We start from the raw sequence: 24677 nt of genomic DNA, 5'->3' as shown, positions 1-24677 counted from the left end.
GATAGAAACCCCACCTTTAAGCTGAAAAACCTGATACCCATGGCCCATAGTGAGAATTTCTATCCCTGTTTTCCTGTTTGAATGCTGCCTTTTCCTAAACTACTCATGGCCCGCCCCACCTGCCAGCCTGTGCCTATAAACACCCCAGACTGAGCCAGCAGAAGGGAGAAGCATCTGGATGTCAGGGACTACAGCTGGACCTTAGAGAGAGAAGTGGCTTGAATTCAGAGAAACAATTTGATGGGATAACTTCAGAGAAGAATCCAGCCAGAGACAGCCGAACTTCAGGAAGAGATTACCTACCCACCCCACCCCCTTTCCAGCACTCCTTCCCACTAAAAGCCACTTTCACTTGCCATAAAATCCCCCACATTTACCATCCTTCGATTCGTTCGTGTGACCTCATTTTTCCTGGGCACTGGACAAGAGCTTGGGAGCCACCAGTGCGGATAAAAAAGGCTGTCACACTGGCCCTTTGCCCTTGCTGGGTAGAGGGCAGCCGCCTTGCGTGAAAAGGCAAAGGGCTTTTCACTGAAAAACCATCCGTGGACAGCAGAGCTAAAAGAGTACTGTAAGATGCCCTCTGGGGCTTCCAGAGTTGCAGGCACCTCACCTGGATGCTGCTGCTGGGCCTGCACAGAGTTCACTCCTGCTGGCACCCAGAAGCATTCACTCTGGCTCTTGTACCCACTCACCTGAGCGTTCCCTCCCACAAGAGGTGGAATGCAGGGGGTCCAAGTGAGTGGAGTTTGATCCTGCCAGTGCTGAAATGGTTTGAGCGCGCATGCACTCCAGTTCCCACCTTGCTCGGTTGCACACTCCCTCCCACGAGGAGTTGAGAGTGGTGGACTGAGTAAACAAGACACTCCTGTCACAGGGGTCAGGGAAATATCCTACTTCACCAGGATGAGTATCAAAGTACATCTATGGGTAATTGCAAATTGTTATCTCTTTGAAAAAAATTTTTTTTAATTCATGTTCCTCATATATGTTATCAAAATAAGCTTGGCTGTGCTGATAAATTAATGATACCTAAATTCTCATTTCCTTACATTCTACTCAACTCTCTGCTGGAAAAGTTATTTCCAGTTATTTATTGTGAAAAAATCTTTGGCACCTGTGTGCTCATCAGAAGTTATAGTATTCTTACCTATTCTAACTCTTACCTGTTCTTTCAAAGTATTTTCCTTAGGCTGAAAATCAGTAGCTTTTGTTCATGAATAATACATTTTAAGAGTTAAAACTGAATGTCTGATACTGTATCTTCAGATAACTAAGCTCTTTGTCCTCAATGATTTCACTATTTGATTATCTTTTAGAAATGCTACTCTATTGAGGACTGCTTTTGTACTATCTAATGCCTCCTCTAGATAAACAAATTTCAAAATCTCAGCTGGAGGTGAATGTTTGCCTTCATGGTAAACTCATCAGAAGCTTATTGTCTTCATTCTTTTCTTGCTCTTGCTTTTGAATCCATCCTCAAGCAAATCCTTTCCTTTTGTTTGTTTCTTGGTTTAATAGGGCATATTAATGAGACAGATGCGGCAACAGCCGTCAATGTATTTGGAAGAGCTAAAACTTCATTTATAAATTGTTCCTGTCCTAACACGTCATATAGTTCTATGTTTCCATGCATTACCAAAAGAAGCCTCTGACATCCATAATGATCATTTCCAGCTTTGAGAGACATGGTGTACCACCCTTAGCTGTGATCCCTGTTACACAGCTTTCCTTCAGCCTCCATGTAGATGAAAGGAGTTAAAAACAGGAAAATGTTAATTGAAATATTTATGCATGTGTTTTAGAATTAATATTAGATAATATTCTAATATTCTTAGAGTAATAATATTCTGGAAGCTACTTTTCAAATCAAACCTGTGAAGATACTAATATTTGAATATATTGCTCCAAATAAGCTTTCTCTGTTTTAAAGCATATAATTTCTATTTGAAATATTTTGATGAAGTAAAATGCAATGATTTCTTATATAAAGTTAAGAAAACCAATCAAGTTTTTTATTAAAACAATAATACAAAATAGCAGTGAAGGTTAAGAAAGCTGGTAGGAGAAAGCTGTGATATTAAGGACTAGTTTATCCATTTGTTGATCATATTAATTCTTGTCCAAATGTCTTTCAAACATGAGTGATAAGCCAGAAATGTTTTATGAGAATGGTAAGGGAAGTATAAAAAAATCCTTTCTGAAATTCCATCCTGTTGTAAGCTTGAGGCACACATGTCAGCATTGTGGCTAAAACTGCAAATTCTAGAATCAGATTTCTTCAACTCAAATGCTAGCTCAGAAAAGTTACTTAACCTCTCCAAGCCTCAGTTTTCATATCTATAAAATGAAGATTATAATAGGATTGTGAAAATTAAATGAGAGTATTTCAAGTGCATAGCAGAGTATGACACATGGAAAATGTCCAATATGTTAATTATTGTTAAAAGATAAATAAGACATACTAATTTCCTTACTATACTCAAGACTTTCTACAAAATGACCGTGGTGCTTGCCCATTAAAGCCAACAGCATTGTATGAGTATGTGTCAGGGTGAGAGTTTGTGTATTAGAGGAGAAAGTAGACAGCATCATCCCTATTTTTAAATCATTTCTGTGATTCTATAATCAACTTTTTTTCTGAGAAATACATTCAATTGTGGTTTTTGTTTATGACGTTTATGTCTACAAGCCCAAACTTAATTTAGAAATTTAGAGTTGAGATATTATTTCCAAATTTAGAACAGAACAACAGAAGAGAAAATTAGGTACAAATGTTTTGTACTTCACAAATTATTGCCAGGAGCATATTATAACTATGAAAAGAAAAATTCCATATTAAAAATTTATAACTCAACACAGTAAGGTTCTATATTGCCTAAGTAGCTAATTAATTTATTGAATCAATCTAAAGATACCAAAATTGTTAAATATAAAATATGATTAGTCATTAATTTATTAATATTAAATTTGAAAAGTTACAATTTTCTCATTTGTTTTAATCTGTATGTTTTAGGTAATGCCTTGCACAAATAAGATTCAGAATAGAGTAGATGGAATAACAAAGCAAAGAATAATGCTAGCCTTCTGTATAAGATTGAGAGGCTGCTTAGGGAAGGTTTAAAACTGAACTCATATCAGTCCCTGTCTTGTCAAGAGATGTGAATTTTTTTTTTTTTTTTTTTTTTTTTTAGACAGAGTCTCGCTCTGTTGCACAGGCTGGAGTGCAGTGGCACCACCTCGGCTCACTGCAAGTTCTGGGCCGCCAGGATTCAGGTGATTCTTGTGTCTCAGCCTACCAAGTAGCTGAAACTACAGGTGTGCGCCACCACGACTGGATAATTTTTTTGTATTTTTAGTAGAGACAGGTTTTTGCCATGTTAACCAGGCTGGTCTCCAACTCCTGAACTCAGTAATCCACCCACCTCAGCCTCCCAAAGTGCTGTGATTACAGGCATGAGCCACCATCCCTGGCTGGAGCCACCGCACCCAGCTGACTAGTGAATTTCTAATTAAATGTCTAATTTTGCAACCAAAGCTAGCTGTATTCATCATGCCTATTTTAGCTTTTAAACAATTAGCTGTGTGCCTTTGATCATGTAATTTAACCTTTCCTGGTTTCCACATTGCCTCATCTTTAAAAGGATGACAATAACGTCCTGTGTTGTTGGAAACAGCCCAAATCAGGAATATTTGACAAGGCTTGCCAAACTAGCATATTCCAGGGCTCATTTTTAGCCTTTTGATTAAAAATCTCAGTGACCAGGCTTGGGAAGCTACACTGAAAGAAACCCCTATGTGGTTCTTATGTAACCAACCTTTGAGAACCGCTGGTCCTCAAAGTTCCCATGTATGACTGTTTGAAGGAAAGGAGCTACTACTTAGCATCAATGAATATGAGTTGAGCTGACATATTGTCTCCTCTGGGAACAGAATTTACATATCTAACAATTTTCTAAAAATTATAAAACAGAATAATAAAAATATTTATTTACATAGAAGTAAAAATAAATAATATCATATACTAAATTGTTATTTACTGCCTCCAGAATCAAGTGAACAATAATGAAAAACAATATTTTTTATGTGAATAATATATCATGGGCTTAGAAATTACAGTTTTTCTTAGAACTTAGGCTAGCCTTACCATACATGTATAACTTTGCTATTATGTTTATATTTTTAGTTTTCAAATCCATACAGAGCACAAAATCTGTGGCTAGGCATTGTTATAAGCACTTTACACATTCTAATACATTTAATAATCATGCAGATATGCAGCTTTTTTGGTATTATATGAGTTTCCATTTCCAGCGCACATTCATACTGGCTTATCAAAAGAATAATTAATAGGAAATGTACTTTCTTCACACAGATTCCTTCTTGAAAATTGGAATGTGAGCAAAAGAGTGCTATTCTGTTTGAATTGATTCTATTTGGCTATTTGGCTGCCTTTTTATGGTAAAATTGAAAAGGCTCACACAGAATTTATCCATTATATGCAGAAAAGGAAGCCAAAGATACCAGGGAAAAGTAATTCAGACAGTATTCATCTCACAATGCATTTTCTAGCAGAAATAAAAAAAAATTGCTGGAAACTTTCAATGTTTCTGTATTTTCAATAGTAAATGATTTGAATAATGTCTCTATCCAATATTTTTACATTTTTTTCTTTGCAACACAGAATATATTGTTACCACTGACTCAGCTCCAGAAAAGATAAAGGAGAATCACCTTTGCTCAATGTAGCAAAGGCCCTGGACATAGCTACCGAAAACACTGTACACTTTGTAGGGAGTCTGACTACTTTTAAGCAAAGCATGAAAACTTGAAAATGGAAAAAAAATACATTAAAGTTTTAAAATAGGTCAAATGATTTTTCTACTGGCAAGTGTTTCCTAAGTCTCATTGTAATCAAAATATATTTGATTTTTCACAATTTCAGTGTATATGTCTATAATCATTTTACCAAACATGCTTGCATGTAAGCAGCTCCTAATGTTCAAATTGACATGACACTAAACCAGAGTCTGCAAACCAGCCCCCACACTTTTCTTCCAGTTCTACTGTCTCACAAGTGTATTGGCTCTTTGATCATCACTTTATAATTCTCTTTATTCACTGATTTAACAAATGATTGCAAACTTAATATATGTTACTATGTTAGACTTAGTAGGTAAAAGAAAAAAAAAGGGACATGCTCCACCCCTTCAAAATATTGGACTCTCAATACCCCCAAATTTCAGAGTTTTTTTAATCTAAAGCCAAGTACCAATCAAGTTGAGGGAAGATACTATCAAATTCTAGTGCCTGTTGATTTTATTCCTAGCACTTATCTCATATATAACTCTACCCTATGTGTACGTATCTCACATGCATTGAAATTAATTGCTTTATCCAAATATTGCCCTTATTTTGTGGTGAGAAAATGTCTCTCAAAAGCAGTCAGTGCTCCTTACTTGCAATTTCTGAACTGCTATTAGTAAAATAAACTATAACCCAATGCCTATTTCTTTGCAGTTTTTACATGTAATTAATATAACCAAATATTTTTAGTGATTTATAAAAGGTTATTATATATATGCTATCAGCCTCTTGCTTGGGCTAATATTTCATCAATTAAAATATTGCTATTTTAAAGTTAATGATAATAAAAATTAAAGGTTAGTTATAGGAGCTTAGGATTTTAACCAAATTTTGGAAACAATTATGCTTAAAGAATAAAGGGAAAATATAGATTTCCTGACTATAGCAGGTTATGGCCAACATAAAGGCCTGAATGGGCTTAAGCCACCTGGAGGACCTACCTGATTATACCAGGAACCAGAAATGCTAAGAGGCTCTTGTGAACACAAGTCCTTCTACTCAAAGTAAGGGTCACAGCCATGGAGCATCAGTGGCTAAAAGCAGGAGGGGGTCTTGACAAGGAGATGGAGCAGAGGATAAGGAGCCAGGGAAAGCCAAGAAAAACAGAGCAGCTCAAAAATTAAGCTGAACCAGTGTTCATAACTGCCCAAGTTTTTTCTTGATTGGACATGAGGTGGGAATATTGTCTGAAAGGTAAAATACAGGGGTAAACAATTTGGTTCACAGCTCTGTGACAACAGAGTAAGCACTGACTCTGTTAATAATCCCAATAATAAAGGATATTGTCTTATAAAGCTTATATAATCATTTATTTCCTCTCACAATTTTTTTAATTCTTAGAATGATACAATATCTAGTTTTCTGGACATTATTCAGAATAATCCACCTTATTTACTCATGCCACCAATAGTCATATTCAAACTCATGCTTTGAGATGAAAAGGTTGTGAAAAGCTACTAAACTCCAAAGATACAAACCTTCAAGCTAACAGGTGATGAAAGAATTATAATGTTCACATTCTCTGAAAGCTATGTTATTTAGCAGATATTTAATAAATTTGTAAAGGTCTACGGATTTTAAACTGCATATTTTGTAAAAGTTATTTTGTCAAAGATCTTGCAAAAAATGTCTTCAAGTGTTTATCCTCCTATTCCCTAGTATAAAGATGAATAGCCAATTATTTTAAAATTAAGGAACATTTGTTCTTTGAAAATGATGTCCATTTCTCTGTGGCTTATTGATAAAAGCTAAAATGCAGAGCTTCATGCACATATTAAAACTATAATAAGTCTCTCTCGATATATATGCCCCAAATCCTCTATTCATTTTTCTGCCAATTCATAACTCTAGCAACAAAGTTTTCTCATTTCTAAGAATAAGGAGAAACCAGTCCCCAGACTCTTCTTCCCCAGCCCCATCATCTCACAGAACCATACAGTGCATTAGGTTTAGATTACTTTTGGTAAAATAATGTATTCTTATATTACTGTTACCAGAAAGGTGTCCTGAGCCAGACCCCAAGACAGGGTTCTCGGATCTCACGCAAGAAAGAATTCCAGACAAATCCATAGAGTAAAGTGAAAGCAAGTTTATTAAGAAAGTAAAGGAATAAAAGAATGGCTACTCCATAGGCAGAGCAGTGATGTGAGCTCCTCAGCTACTTATTTTTATGGTTATTTCTTGATTATATGCTAAACAAATGGTGGATTATTGATGAGTTTTCCAGGAAAGGGGTGGGCAATTCAAGGAACTGAGGGGTCCTCTCTTTTTAGACCATATGGAGTAACTTCTGGACTTTGTCATGGCATTTGTAAACTTTCATGGCACTGGTGGGAGTGTCTTTTATCATGCTAATGCATTATAATTAGCGAATAATGAGCAGTGAGGAAGACCAGAGGTCACTTTCATTGCCATCTTGGTTTTGGTGGGTTTTGGCCAGCTTTTTTTTTTTTATTTTACTACAATCTGTTTTATCAGGAAGGTCTTTGTGACCTGTATTTTGTGCCGACTTTTTATATAATCCTGTGACTAAGAATGCCTAACCTCCTGTGAATACAACCCAGGAGGTCTTTGCCTTATTTTGCCCAGCCCCTATTCAATATGGAGTCACTCTGGTTTAAACACCTCTGACATTACTACATTCTTTTTTTAATTTTTTAAGTATTTCGTTATACCCCCCCTTAGAATCACACAGCCAGATCCAGAGGTGAGGCTGACTGCACTGGCCTCCAGGGATCCACATACTTGGCAGGAATGTAGGTATCAGTGAGTCTTGCATTTGACTTGGGCTTTCTTAGACTCCTGCATTTGTAGCCTGTGGCACTTCTGCTCCTCAGAACTTCTACAACTCACCAAATTCTCTATTAGTGTTCATTTGAAATAAACAGAAACCTCAATTCAAACTGGGTGAAATATATAAATCTGCATAACAAGATGCCCACAACTAGGTTGGATTTCAGGTTTGATTCAGCAGCTGAACAATGTCTTCAGGAACCCAAGTTCTTTTCATCTTTCCATTCTCTTATCTCCAGAGTCGAATTCCAACAGTTTGTGGTTAGAAGTTGGCTGTGACTAACCTGCACATTGTGCACATATACCCTAAAACTTAAAGTATAATAATAATAAAAAAAAGAAAAAGAAAAAGAAAAAATAGAAAATAATATAACAGTGAAAAAAATATATATATAGTAACAGGGAGAGAGACTTAGAACATATTATTAAGTAAACAAAAAAAGCAAGGAGGAATTGGAGGTGATACTAGTCAAAGTGTACAAAGTTTCAGTTAGGATGAATAAATTCTGGATATCTATTGTGCTGTATGGTAACTATAGTTCATAATATATTATATACTTGGAAATTACTAAGAAAGTAGATATTAAATGTTCTCAACACACACAAAAAAATGTGAAGTGATGAATATACTAATTTGCTAGATTTAATCATTTCACAATGTATACCTGTATCAAAACATCACATTGTAAACTATAAATATATACTTTTTTTTGTCAATTATACCTTAATAAAGCTGGAGAAAAAAACAGGTAAAAAAAAAAAAAGAAGTTGGCTGTGAGCAGCAACCACTACATAGTTTCTTATTCAAGTCCAGTGAGGGAAAAGTAGACTTCCTTCCTCTTAAGAATGATGAAGAATTTTCCCAGATGCCTCCAGAAAACTTCTTGCATCTGTGCTTAGCCCTTTACATGAATTCCCTCATTTATTTCCACAACTAGCCTATTAAATAGGTACTATTTGTATTCTTCATCTTGCAAATGAGGACACTGAGGCTAAAGAGGTTAAGTATCTTGTTTAAGGTCGCCTAGCCAGTACCGGAAAGGAAGTCCCATCACCAAAATATGACAAGTGGAGATGGATTCTTGCATACAGATTGAAACTAAAACATGTAGATTTTTACTGAATAACTGACATTATTTTCTGAAAAATAATGTCATAAACAGATACAGTAGTTATAGTAGTACTATTGCTTAGCTGCATTACATATGCAATAAGGAGTTTTTTTGAATCCACCTCATGGAAGCTAAACATTCTTTCAAAAAATCATTTCTATGAGAAAGCACATTCTTATGTTCAAAAAGAGAGAACATAGCATAAAGTGTGATGTCAGAAGTTTAAAAACCACACACTAGGTTGAAAAAAATTGAAATTGCTTAAAGGTAACTAAAAAATACACGGACTTAAAAAATTATCTGGTTCATTGTTGTTCACATTTAGGTAAATTATTGGTTATTTGGTAACAAAAATTGGTGGAGAAACTTTATCCACCTTCTTTAATTTTAGAATGTACTTGAAAACAAGTAGATATAAAGATAGTAAGTGGGATACACACTGAGTGAAAAACAAAACCAATAAAGAAATTAATTATGAAAAAAATGAATGGCAGGAGTACAATTAAAAAGAAATGTAATAGTGACGCAGTCTGAAAGACTTATTGACAAATGAATTAAATAATTATTTTAATGGAAAAAATATTTTTACAGATATTTTGTCCACACTGAATTTTGATAGGATAGTATGAGAAAGGAATTTGCAAGAACCAAAATGGTAACATTAAAATATGGGTGAAATTTTTCTAATAGCTTCAGGGAAAAAGAGATAAATTACAGAAGTTTCCTGAAGGGAAAAGTAAATTTTTAGCCAAATAAGATGAAAGAAAAATGATCAAAGGTCGCCCCTGATTTGCTTGCTTGAAGGGAGTAACAGTAATGGGTGGGAAAGATGAGAAGAGAAACTGAGTGGAATTTTTTTTTTCCATTCATGGACATTCAGAAATACCACCTTGTTCATATGATAGCTGAGGAAAAACAGGTCAAATCTATAAGGAGAAAATTAATGTGGGCCATGTACAATTGTGATTAAAGCAAATCAAATGATGGAAAATTACAAGCTTCAGTTTAAAAGATTCAGTTTAAAAACTTCAGAGTGAAAAATCAGCTGTCAAAAATTAGAAACCAGATTAAAGAGTATCAGAGAAAGAAGACAATGGGAAAATAGTAGAGATGACAAAAACTACAGAAGTTTTTTATTTTTATTTTTAAGAAAAAACACAAAGGTACTAAAAAATAACTTCAAAATTGTGTCAGAATTTAGTCCAAATATTTTAAATCAGAATAGTTGGGGTTATTATTTATTAAATTTGTTTCTAAAGCCCCTTCTATAATGACACAGAACTTGTGGAGAGTAGCATCTTTAAAAGTACTAGAAATATAATAGTTACTATTAAAATAAAAAAACTTCTTTCTGGTTCAATAAAATTTTGCTTTGAAGAGAGAAGACATTATACCTGTGTACTAGTGTATAGATTCTTTACATTTAAGTCAATCAAGTTGTGTCAGTTAAAATTTTCATTGAAAGCTATTGCTTATGGCATCTAGTTTGTGTTAAATCTTGTCATCTTAAATAAAATTTTCAAAGATTAGATAAATATTACATCACTTCAGATTGAAAACATAGCACTAAAATTGTCTAAAATATATTTTTACAGGGAAATGGAAACTCAAGTCTATGGTATTTTATGAATTTAGCCTTTAATGGTCAACTTTATTAGATTGATAGGAAAATATATTCTGACAAACCTTCCAGAAATGATTATGGATTTGATATGTCATGTTGGTTGAATATTCCAATATTCCACACAAGTTATTAACAGAAGTCTAGAATGTAATATCGCCATAGTACTGCTTCAGTGATTTTTTATATGATTTTATGAACTCTAAAGTAAAAATGATATTTTATTGGCTCTTTCTCAACATTAATGTAGGAATTTGGGGAGGGGAATATCAGTAAACACAATTTAGAATGTAGTATTACAGTAGCTAAAATTTGCAAGAACTGGAGATACTAAATATTTAATTGGTTAGAATCAGTTATTTGTTTATAATGGTAGTAATTATAACTATTTTTAAAATATGTATACATAGAGAGAGAGCTCTCATATATATAGATCTGATATAATAGTACTCATATTAATATATATATGAGATCTCTCTTTCACTAGATAGATGATAGATAGAAAGATAGATAGATAGATAGATAGATAGATAGATAGATAGATAGATGAATAGATCTCAATTTTAGAAATGAGATCTTGCTGTGTTGCCCAGGCTGGTCTCCAACTCCTGGACTCAGGCAATCTTCCCACTTCAGCCATCTAAAATATTGGAATTACAAGCATGAGCCATTGATGATAACTTTTATAAAATAAATCTGTACTTTCCATTTTTCATATTGGCTCTCTTTCCCCCAAATTATTGCCTTACTTGTTTTACACATAGGAAATTAACTGTGAAGTGATTTGCCCAAGGTCATTCATTCATGTTCAAATTGAACAACCAATATGGGTTTGCAAAACAATCTGCTCAGGGAATAAATTAAAAACGTACCTCAATAGACATGAAAGTTCACAGTTTAATTATATCCACATATCCATAGCTTCTTCTACACAAATTATTTAGTCATCTCACCAGAGTGTTTACTCTGAAAGTAAGAAAACTGAGAGCCATTTTCAATTGTCATTTTAACGGCATGCTCCTGAGAAATTCCATTTTTAATAGCATTTTCTAAATTTCTAATTTAACGCACAGTATCTCATCAGGATACTGTGACCTTCCACTAATTTAGGAAATGCAAAATGCCATGGATCCGAGTGCACTTTGTTGCCATTCTGACTGGGTTTAGGAGAGGCCATAGTCAGCTGTTTGTGCAGAAATTTTTTAATTAGAGATAATGGTCAATATTGAATTTTGCAAGTCTTTAGGACTCATGCATTTGCTTTTTAAATTAAAATTCTAGTTATTCATTCATATCTTTGTTTTTCGTTTTTAATGATGGAATACTTGTCTTTCAACTCATCATTATTACAGGTGCAATAATTCCATATCTAAAAAAAGCAAATATGTGAGCACCAATATATCTATGTATGCTTATAATGGCATTTTTAAGAATGTATAAAAATTTGAAAGTGCTACAATAGAGAATGTTTACGGCCACACGTGGTGGCTCACGCCTGCAATCCCAGCACTTTAGGAGGCCGAGGCGGGTGGATCTCTTGAAGTCAGGAGTTCGAGACCAGCCTGGCCAACATGGCAAAACACTGTGTCTACTAAAAATACTAAAAAATAGCCAGGGGTGATGGTTTATGTCTGTAATCCCAGCTACTCGGAAGGCTGAGGCAGGAAAATTGCTTGAATCTAGGAGGCAGAGGTTGCACTGAGCCGAGATTGCACCACTGCACTCCAGCCTGGGCGACAGAGGGAGACGCTGTCTCAAAAAAAAAAAAAAAAAAAAAGAGAGAGAGAATGGTCAAATAAATTATGAGATCTCCTAAACCATAGCTTATTATTGTACAATTTAAGACAATTTAAACATCTTTTTTTCATGAAAAAAATATTAGAATGAAATATTTTAAGTGAAAAATAGGACTACAAAGTAGACATACAGCATGACATGACCTAAATCATGTTAAAATTTACATGCGTAGATAATACTAGAAACACACTCCAATGTTAATGGTAGCTTATTTCATCAGTGGAAATTATGGATAGTCATCACTTTCTTCTCTGTATTTGTCTTAATTTCCCAATTGCATCTAATGGGCACACATTTGATTTATAATTAAAAATACATACTACTTTTAAAAATGGCTGTTGCTCTTGATGTAAATTTTTAAAATGTAAATCATATATTCAGAACAAGTCATTTCTGTGACTATACATACTTTCAGTCCCTCCTAACGTGGAAATTGACAGGTGATATCAAAGAAAGCCATAATTATTGTTATTTTCTATAAAATCATGTTATACTTTAATGCTTCTTGGGTACTTTCAAAAAGCATGGGTCTTTATAAAGTCCGTGAAACATGGCATGAATGATGTGCAAACGGAAACTAAAGTGCGTTTAGTATCCAGAGAATACAGAAATTGTTCATGCTCTCATTACCTGGGGTTTCTTCCATGGTATACCTTGAAATATCAGTCTTGTTTCAAGAGAACAAGGCAGGAATTTCTGCTTCAAAGTTAGACCAGTGGAACAGAACAGAGGGCTCAGAAATAACACCACACATCTACAACCATCTGATCTTTGACAAACCTGACACAAACAAGAACTGGGGAAAAGATTCCCTATTTAATAAGTGGTATTGGGAAAACTGGCTAGCCATATGCAGAAAACTGAAACTGGATACCTTCCTTACACCTTATACAAAAATTAACTCGAGATGGATCAAAGACTTAAACAAGACCTAGTACCACAATAACCCTAGAAGAAAACCTGGGCAATACCTTTCAGGACATAAGCATGGGCAAAGACTTCATGTCTAAAACACCAAAAGCAATGGCAACAAAAGCCAAAATTGACACATGGGATCTAATTAAACTAAAGAGCTTCTGCACAGCAGAAGAAACCATCATCAGAGTGAACAGGCAACCTACAGAAAGGGAGAAAATTTTTGCAATCTATCCATCTGACAAAGGGCTAATATCCAGAATCTACAAAGAACTTAAACATATTTACAAGAAAAAACAAACAACCCCATCAAAAAGTGGGCAAAGTATATGAACAGAGACTTCTCAAAAGAAGACATTTATGAAGCCAACAGATGTATGAAAAAATGCTCATCACCACTGGTCATTAGAAAAATGCAAATCAAAACCACAATGAGATACCATCTCACGTCAGTTAGAATGGCAATCGTTAAAAAGTCAGGAAACAACAGATGCTGGAGAGGATGTGGAGAAATAGGAACGCTTTTACGCTGTTGGTGGGACTGTAAACTAGTTCAACCATTGTGGAAGACAGTGTGGTGATTCCTCAAGGATCTGGAACTAGAAATACTGTTTGATCCAGCAATCCCATTACTAGGTATATACAAAGGATTATAAATCATTCTACTATAAAGACACACGCACACGTATGTTTACTGAAGCACTATTCACAATAGCAAATACTTGGAACCAACCCAAATGTCCATCAATAATAGACTGGATAAAGAAAATGTGGCACATATACACCATGGAATACTATGCAGCCATAAAAAAGGATGAGTTCATGTCCTTTGCAGGGACATGGATGAAGCTGGAAACCATCATTCTCAGCAAACTATCAAAAGAACAGAAAACCAAACACCGCATGTTCTCACTCATAAGTGGGAACTGAACAATGAGAACACATAGACATAGGAAGGGGAACATCACACACTGGGGCCTGTTGGGGGCGTAGGGGGCTAGGGAGGGATAACATTAGGAGAAATACCTAATGTAGGTGATGGGTTGATGAGTGCAGCAAACCACCATGCCACGTGTATATCTATATAACAAAACTGCACGTTCTGCACATGTACTCCAGAACTTAAAGTATAATAAAAAAATTCACACATTGTAAGAGATTTCAAAGTCTTTGGGAAAATGTCAATGATTAGAAAACATAGGATACCTAATTGTACACAAGAAATTGAATTAAAAAATTGCAATTCTCTATTATAAAATAGAGAAATTTTATAATATTGTGGATTAATTATGAATGTCAACTTGAGAATCTCTTAATTATATCTCAAGATTCCTCACTTCCTATATTAGTTTTGTAATGCTGACACAAGAATTACCACAAACGTGATCGATTAAAAGAACAGAAATTTATTTTCTCACAGTTCTGGGAGGCTAGAAGTTTAATCAAGTTGTTGGCAGCACCAGGATCCCTCTTTAGGCTCTAGGGAAGAATCTTACCTTGCCTCTTACAAGTTTCCGATGGTTACTAGCAACACCTTCATCACTTTAATTTCTGCCTTCTTTTTCACGTGGCTATCTTCCGTCTGTGACTGTCTGTCTATATTTATTTCTTCTTACAAGGACATCTCTTGTAAGAACATCATTGGATTTGTTCCCACTCTACCAGGGATTTTTAACTTCAACATATTTTTTGAGGAGAGACACAAATCAAAGCACAACACACTCTCTTCTGTCTTTTCTTCCTTCTTTTTCTCTTACTTCCCTTTCTTCTTTCTTTCCTTCTGTCAGCAAATGAAACACTTTCTTCTCTTGTCCTTGAAGCTATGATCTCAAGATGTATTTACACAGCATTGGCCACTCCCTGTTAGTCTCCTTGCTGGTTCCTCCCTTTTTGTTCAACCTTTAAAGTTTACTGAGCCCAGTACCTGATCCTGGGATTCCATGCCTTTATAATCTTTACATTTCCCCTAGGATTGTATCAATTTCCAGGCTCTAAATACCACGTACAAACTCTTGTATTTTAGAATTCCTTGGGCCTTGGTACCAGGCCATCTTACTACACACTCCAGTGTACTTACTATGCATCTGTTTACTATGCGCTCATTCCTTGGGTGGTATTATTCACTTTAGGCTTTCAAACATTATTTACAAGTAGAAAATGTTTATACTTGGCAATCTCCTTCCTATTTTCTGAACTCTAATCCTTTTTCCCACTTGCCTATTGATCCTCTCCATTTGGTATCTCACAGGCATCTCAAAATAAACATGCCCAGAACTCATTGAAAAGAGCTCTCCCCCCAAATCCTAAGAGAATTCCTCCTTTCGTGTTTCTTATCTCAGGAATGGCCCTAACTTCCATTCAGTTGCTGATGGTAATGATTTATCTCAAATAATTCAGATTTTAAGCCCAGTTCCCTTGATTTGCTTCCAAATATTAGTGGAAAAGTAAAAACTCCCAAAGGAGACTGAAAACAGAGGCCAAGGAGTAAGAGGATGGAGAATCATAGGAGCAAAGGGAAAAATGTCTTAAGAAGAGATTTGCCAGTGGTTTAAAAGGTGATGTATTTCTTACAATGAAAAATACAGTTTCCATTAAACAGAACAACATCAAATTCAGTGATGAGTTTAGGACAGGGGTGTCCAATCTTTTACCTTCCCTGGGCCACACTGGAAGAAGAAGAATTGTTTTGGGCCACACATAAAATAAACTAACACAAGCGATACCCGATGAGCTAAAAAAAAAAAAAAGAAAAAGGCAAAAAAATCTTATAATGGTTTAAGAACATCTACAAATTTGTATTGGGCCTTATTTGAAGCCATCCTGGGCTGCATGTGGCCCGTGGGCTGTGGGTTGGACTAGCTTGCTTTATAAAATGGTCCTTTAATGGAGATGTTGCCAAAGAAAGCATTGAGGCATACATGGAGGATGAGAAAGCAGAAAGGAATGGTGAATTAGGTCAACTCTTTGGAAAGAAGCATGGCTGTGAAGGCAATAAAAGAAATAGGATGGTGGCTTGACAGTGTTATGAGGTGCAAAGATAGATTTGCTGCTTAATTCATTTGTTTATTAGTTTGTATTATTTTTAAATTGAAAGAGAGCATATTTTAATGTTAATAGGAGAGTCCCATTACAGCTATCAGATGGGGAGACAGGACACTTGATGAAACAAAATCTCTAAGAATATAAATTGGGATGAAATCTCTAAGAATATAAATTGGGATCATATATTCCAAGAATATATGATAAACCTGATTCCTGGTAGAAAGACTTTCACCTCTGAGATTAAAATAGGTATCTTCCCCTGAAATACTTTCTAGTACAAATAAATTTGTGGGTTAAGTGATGAGAAAATAAAAGAGTAAATTGTTGATGTCTTCTGTTTTTGCTGGAAATAAATGGGAAGATCTTCACTGAAAGTGAATTAATGACGGTGGGGCATGATTTTTCTGGGGAGTGAAGAGGATGGGAAATATTTTCCATAGAGATTAGGAGAATGAGCTGACTAGAGAAGCATGGAAGATAATCTGGCAGTCTTGGGGGCCAAACTGCAATTGATAATAAAAAATTTAGGGTAATAATAATATGCCTGCTGGTTTAATAAATTGCTCTTATGTAGATTGCCAATATACTGATGAAGAAGTTGGAGATGTGGTTGTCTTCTAGGGCAGCCAGCTGGTGGCTGCTGGGGACATTACAAAATGGCATTGGCCTTGGTGAATCCACCACAAATTAGAGGCTGGATCACTGCTAAACAGAATTAGAACTTTGATCTATCAGACTCTGAAAGGTCATCTTTTAGGGGCAAATCTATGTCACTTAGACTCAAAAGATATACAATGTGTATAAAAATTTATTAATGACTGAAAATTTATTATTTTATAATTATTGACAACCAGTAACTTAAAATCACAATGGCAATTTATTAATTTATAATTCTTTGTAGAATTAAAATTCCCATACTAGCATGATTCTCACTTTTTTCTCAATGCCCCAAATACTAGATTATAATGAAATAGTGGTTTTATAAACATGAAATTAAAGTGAAGGGAATTAGTAAAGAAAGTATGCACTCGATTACACAGAATATACCATAGCCTTAAAAACAGCTTTTAGCTAGGAGGACAGAGATGTCAGATAAATTGGGCCCAGACACCTTATCTTTGGGCAGTGATAGGCTGTGTACAGCCAATGCAGGGACTCTACCTCATCTCTTTTTTAGCTTTCTTCACCTCTTTTTTCACTCTCCTAACACATGACTTGTTTTTTTCTATAGGCTTATGTTGGCCTGGGACCCATTAAGTAACATTCAGTGACTTCACATATCTCTGCTTTATTTCATTACACACAAATTCATAATTAATTTCCTCATGACAATCGTTAAGTTTTCTTTCCATGTTCTTGAAACAGATTGCCAAATCATATCAATCTTATCTACGCTTTAACAAAATTAGTTTATATTCAGATACTTCATTAACACAATAGAGTTAAGAAATACCATAATTTCTTAGTTTTCCCCTGATTTTATAAGTTTGTTATTTTTAGTTTGTGACCAATTTATGAAAAGAAAGCTAATAAAGATAATCTTAAAATTTACAAGTGATATATGAAGATTAAGTTAAATGGTTTTCTTTAACATTTATCAGCATCTTCTAGAGAAAATTTGCAAGTCGCTTACTGCTTATTAGCTGAGTTTACACAAAGTAAACACATAGTACTTTTAACTAGAGAACAAATCATGTCCTGTTAATTAGTTTGGCTTACGCAAAGTAAACACGCAGTGCTTTTAACTATAGCTGTAATCATTTTTAAATGAAGTGTGACTATTTATACGTTTATCATTTGAGTTTTACAAACTGTAGAACTAAAATGCCGAGTCAAGAAAAACTGATTTTTTTCTCAGTTTCTCAAGCAAGTCCTATCCAAAATATTTTCAAAAATCCACTTTAAGACATTTAGTTGCCATAGGAATATGCAAAAAATGAAGTCACCAATCTTATCTGAGTACATGTATTTTTAAAGTCTTTTGAAAAAGTTTAAAGGACTTTTCTGTTAGCCTTAATCTTACTCTGATACTTAAATCTATCCAGATTTTCATATACTCCAACTATTTCTTTCCTAGAGAGATGCTAAAAGACTGTTAAAGAGAAATAATATATTGCATATACTCATTTAGAGGCAACCAGGAGTCCTAATTTCTGATCTTCTATAAACCCATTGCTATAAGTAAAGCTAAAAGTCAGTTGGGCTCCATTTCTACCAGTGTCCTCAATATTAAGTGTTTACACTGTGCTACCTTAAGAATAGCAATATAATTGTGACAGTAATGATGCTAATAACAATGTTTGAATATTTGTCCCCTCCAAAACTCATGCTGAAATTTAATCTCTAATGTGGCAGTATTGAAAGGTTGGCGCATTTAGGGGTGGTTAGATCATGAGGGTTCTGCCTTCATCAATTGATTAATCCATTCAATTCATGAATGAATGGATTCATGGATTAATGAATTAAAGGATTATAATGGGAGGTAAACTTGTGGCTTTAAAGGAGGACAAAGAGAGACCTGGGGTAGTGTGTTAGCATATAGGCCTCCTTACCAAGTGATACCCTGCACCACCTCAGGACTCTTCTGAGAATCCCCACCAGCAAGAAGGCTCTCACCAGATGCAAACCCTTGACATGGGACTTCTCAACCTGCATCACTGCAAGAAATAAATTTCTTTTATTTATAAATTACCAAGTTTTAGATATCCTGTTATAAGCAAAAGAAAATTGACTAAAACACTACTTTTTCAATGAGTCCCTGTGTATCAGTAATTTTCCTTATATTGCTTCTCTTAATTCCATTTAATCTTCCAAGTAAACCTCTCAGCAATAAAATTGCGGATAGGCCCTACACTGGTCTAAGGCCTGTTAGCAGGACTCTTAGAGACTTCTGGGTACATTTTCATCATTCTGGATTCACACCTAGCGGTTTTTGAATCTACCTTCACCTGGCTTTGTTAGTCTAGGGAGGCTGACAATAAATCCTAAGAATTTCACTTAACCTTAACTGTATATCATAAATTAAATAATTCCGTGATCAACAGGGAGCACCTGGTTCAAGTAAAAGGGTTGCCAGCGTGTTTTTAGGCAAGGCTACTTGAAGGGTGAACTAGTCTTATATACATAAAGCTGCATATCTTAGGTAACATTTAGGCCTCATGAATTTTTGATGCTAACTCACTTCCTCACTGTATGATCAACCATAAATATGCACCCTACCACCAATTCCACCAACTCCACTTTGTCTCCCACCCTACCTTTTGGGTGAAGCTCTTCCTCTACCCTGGATGATGTTTATCTGCCTTGTATCCCCACCATACTGACTTCCTTCTATATCCTTTAGATAAGAACATCCTATATGATTTGCTCAAATATTTTCTCTAGGTCTTTCCATTGATTGGAACTTACTTTCACCATGTGTTTATAGAGTGGTCACAGACCATTACTATTCCCTTTTTCATTAATTAAAGGAAAAAGACACTGGAGGGGAACATGGTTGAGTAAAGTTACAGTGCCATCTAGCATCCAAACACAAGTCTGTGTGATTTAAATACAATATACCCTGCATTTCATTATGACCCCGATGAGATATGATATTGGCCATGGAAACCAAGGGATCATTCTAAGTAATATATCACATTCTAAACTAACACTCACAGCACTGAAGCAATAGTTGAATAAGACAAAATTTTAATCCCTGGGGCACAATGGCAATATCTAGAGACATTATTTGATTGTTATGACTTGCAGGGGTGAGGGTGCTACTGGAAACTAGTGGATCAAGACTAGAGATGTTGCTAAACCTCCTACAATACACAGAATAGCCCCTCACAACAAAGATATATTAATAAACCAAAATATCAATAATATCAAGGTTGATGAACCCTACCTTAAGCTCATTAGTTCTCTGTGAAATAGTACAATACTTTGACTATTTGGGAGACAGGTGTGCTTTATCTCTGACCACTCCCCACCTGTCCATCTGGACATCTCTGCTAGATGCATTATGCTGTCTCATTTACTGATTTCTCTGAAACTATTAGAGGATGCTCATTTAAAAGTATTCACCTTCATGTATTGAATGTTTATTCCTTTGGTCTTTAGTTATGCAAATATTTTTAAAAGTGAGCACCCTAAATAATTATATGATTACAAATTTATTTCCCAAAGCCCTCAAGAAGTGTATGTGGGGGGAAAAAAGGGAACTCTGATTCAACTCATTTTTGTCAGTATATAATCTGAAGCTGTTCATCTACTTTAAATATGTAACAATAATTTGTAACATATGAAAGAAATCACAAAAGTGCATTTCTGTGTTTAACATAAGAAAACTACTTTTAGAGATGAAAAATGAGAAGAAGCATACAGAAGTATATGGACAGCTTTCTCGTGGGTGCTGTATTAGTTGGTTTTCATGCTGCCGATAAAGACATACTCGAGACTGGGTAATTTATAAAGAAAAAGAGGTTTAAAGGACTCGCAGTTCCACATGACTGAGGAAGCCTCACAATCATGGGGGAAGGCAAAGGAGGAGAAAAGTCACATCTTACATGGCAGCAGACAAGAGAGAGAGAGCACGTGCAGCGGAACTGCCCTTTATAAAATCATCAGACCTCTGAGACTTATTCACTATTATAAGAACAGCACAGGAAAGACCCGCCTTCATGATTCAATTACCTGCCACTGGGTCCCTCCCACAACACGTGGGAATTATGGGGGCTACAATTTGAGATTTGGGTGGGGATACAGCCAAACCATATCAAGTACAAAAACAAGCAAAGGTAAAGAAGAATTCTACCCTTGCAGAAAAACAGACGTAAAAAGTTTCCAGCCTCAACAACAACAACAACAACAAACAAACAACCCAATGAAAATATTGGCAAAAGACCTGAGGAGATATTTCTTCAAAGAAGATATAGGAATGGCCAATAAACACATGAAAAGATGCTCAACATCAGAGGTAATTAGGGTAATGCAAATTAAAACTATAATAAGATACCACCTCACACCCATTAAGATGGCCATTTTATGTATATATATATGTATGTATATGTATATCAACAACAAATAAACAAAAAATTACAAATGTCAAGGATGTGAAGAAATCAGAATCTTTTTGCATTGCTGGTGGGACTGTAAAATAGTATACCCACTATGGAAAACAGTAGTGTAGTTCCTCAAAAATTAAACATAAAATTACTATATTACCTTTATGGGTGTATGCACAAAATAATTGAAAGTGGGTACTCCAACAGATAGTTGTACAACCATATTCATAGCAGCATTATTCAGAATAGCCAAAAGGTAGGAGCAACCCAAGTGTCCATCAATAAATAGATAAACAAAATGCGGTATATACATATGTATTGAGTATTATTCATGCTTAAAAATAGGAAAATTCTAATATATGTTACAATGTGAATGAACCTTGAAGACATGGTGCTAAGTTAAATAAGCCAGTCACAAAAAGGCAAATATTGCATGATTCCTCTTATATAAGCTACGTAGAATAAACAAATTCATGTAGATAAAGTGAAATGGCAGTTGCCAGGGCCTAGTGGGAAGGGGAAACAGGGAATTGTTGCCTAATGTGTATAGAATTTCAGTTTGTGAGGATGAAAAAGTTCTGGGGATGGATAGTGGTGATGGTTTAACTACAATGTAAATGTACTTAATGCCACTGAACTGTACTTAAAGTAGTTAAAGTGGCACATTATATGGTACACATATTTTATCACAAAAACTTTCCAGTCCAACTGGAAGCAACCAAAATATCTATCAACACTCAAATGGATCAATAAATTGTAGTATATTCATACAATGGAATACCATACAGCTACAAAGCAACAGCCTGAAGAGATTTCAGAAATAATGTTGAATTAAAGAAGCCAAAGAGTAGGATTCCATTTACGTGAAGCAGATCAGGCAAAACTAACCTGCAGTTGTAGTAGAAATTAGAATAATGCTTACCTTTGTGGCAGCTATTGACTGAGAAGGGATATGAGGGAGCCTCCTAGTGGCTGGAAATGAGTGACAGCTAGATCTGGGTAGTGGTCACAGGGTATTAACATATGTAAATATGTATTGAGCTGTAGGCTTGAAACCTGTGCATTTTATGGTGCGTTTATACCTAAATTTAAATTTTTTAAATTCCCATGCAAAGCTGAGGGCCTAAGTCAGTTTTACTTCCTGAAAAACAGGTTGATTGGTATTCTTATATTCTTGAAGTCAGAAAAAGACTACAGTTGACTTTGCCTGCTGCTGTAATTAAAATAAAGCTGCTGATCTGTGGAGGCAGGAGTAAAGCCAAGATGTGGTGGTGCAGGAAGAAGTAGACACTACTTGAGGCATGCACTGGGTTGTTATTCCACCAGCTTGGTGATTGATTGGCAGTAACCCCAATGTCATTACAGGGTGGCTGCTCTGGCCCAACAATATAAGTCCTGTGGAAGGAGAGATATAATTTAAAACTTTAATGTGTTTTTCTCTTTCTGAGTAATGACCTCCTGTCAGTTTATCCCAGGAATCATTTTGTTCGAGCTGGGGAAGTGGTGATGGAAGTGGTTAGAGATTAGAATTTGTTCGGGAGGATTGCTGTGAAAAAGATGTAATAGCTTCTGTAACTCAAAGTAGTTTTATCCAATAAAAAAGTAGCCTTGCAGGCCAGCTTATTATCTTGAGAAAGAATGTTCCAAATTATACAATTCTTCCATATCCCAATTTTCCATCTCCAAGTATTTGGTACATGAAGGGAGATGGGGGGAGGATATACACTGTGTAAGGAGGAGGAGAATGAAGGCAATTCCAGATATGACATGCCAAAGGAACAGCATCACAGCAGTGGCAACCTTTCACCCTAAAAGCTACAAGACACTTAGGCCACATAATTATCATGTCCCTCCATTTAACCCTATGCTATCTATTCTGGTTATCTCTCACTGCAAAATAAACCACATCAATTAAGCCATAACAATTATTTGCTTTCCTCAAGAATCTGGACGGAGGGAGTTCTCACTTGGAGTATTTCATGCAGTTATAATCAGGAGTGGCCGAAGTCATCTTGAAGTCTTCCTCTTAATGTGGTCTCTTTCCATGATGGCCTCAGGGTAACTGCATTTGTCACATGGCAGCTAAAAGTAAATGTGCTTAGGTAAACAGGAAAATTGCCTGACCTTTTAAAACCTAGCCCCAAAAGTCACATAGCATTGCTTTGACCTGAATTGTATTTGTCTATTTATTTAGCCACAATAGTTGAGCCAGGTTCAAGTAGAGGTAATATAAACTTTATCTCAATGATGGGAAGAATATTTCAGAATTTGCGTAATTATTTTAAAAACACCACATGATATTATTATGAGAAGAAAGAGGGAAGAAGCTGTCTGAAAAACAAAAACAAAATCTTTATTTAACAGAGACTAAACACTGCCTGAAGAGACTGTTTACAATTTTTTAATCTAAAAAAGCTACAATTAGATTAGATATTTAATTAATGCCTTTTTCCATCTGGATTCCCAATTAGCCAGTATTGGTGGGAGTGGGAGATGGGATGGAGGGAGAACAGGAATAAGCTAAATTAATTACACATTAAGTTAAAGAAAACCCTGCAATTTTGATAGAGTTTCCTGTGTACATGGTAAGAAAGATGATAATGTATCAAACATAAACTGGGATATAGCTTTGAGTTTGATAATATTAGCTGTTCCTCTGGTTAAAAACTATTTCTAATACAAGACTTAATGAGTTTAAGAGCCCTTTATGGGAACCTCACCTAGATAGCTATTAATATAAAGAGGAGTCATTTTCTCCATTCTAGCTACAAGCATTGTAATCTTTGAACAGACATTCTATTTTGTTTTTGATCCAGCCTAACAATGATTTTCACTACAATTTTTTCATATAAAATGTAAAATTTATATGTAAAATTTATTCATATAATTTTTTATATAAAGTTCACTTATAAATACCTAATTAATGAGAAAATTATAGAGAAAATTATGAACACTCATACCTGAATAACATAGTAAAACTTATTAGATGTACATTAAGTAATACTTGAAAGTAAAATTTGATCTTAAGAACAATTAATTAAAAACTTATTAAACAACTAAAAATAATAAAAATAAATTTATGCTATTACCCTAGCTTACACTGTGAATCCTGAAACCAAGGTCTTTCCTTATGTCTCAGTCCATTTCTGCAGCTACAACAACATAACATAGACTGGATAATTTCTACAGAATATGATTTTTTTTCATAGTTCTAGGAGGTGGAAAGTCCAAAATCATGGCGTTGGCATCTTGTGTGGGCCTTCTTGCTGTATCCTCCCATGGCAGAATGTGGAAAGACAAAAAGAGTGAGCTGATCCTCATAAGCCCTTTTAATAGTGGCCTTAATTCATTTATGAAAGCAAGGCCCTCATGACCTATATACTTCCCAAAAAGTCCCACCTACCAACACTCTTGCATTGAGAAATAAGTTCTTAGGGCATGAATTTTGAGGGACACATTCAGACCACATAACGTATAGGGGCC

The sequence above is a fragment of the Pongo abelii genome, chromosome 5, assembly GCF_028885655.2.
Source record: "Pongo abelii isolate AG06213 chromosome 5, NHGRI_mPonAbe1-v2.0_pri, whole genome shotgun sequence".
Lineage (NCBI taxonomy): Eukaryota > Metazoa > Chordata > Mammalia > Primates > Hominidae > Pongo > Pongo abelii.
This window is presented reverse-complemented; position numbering follows the sequence as displayed.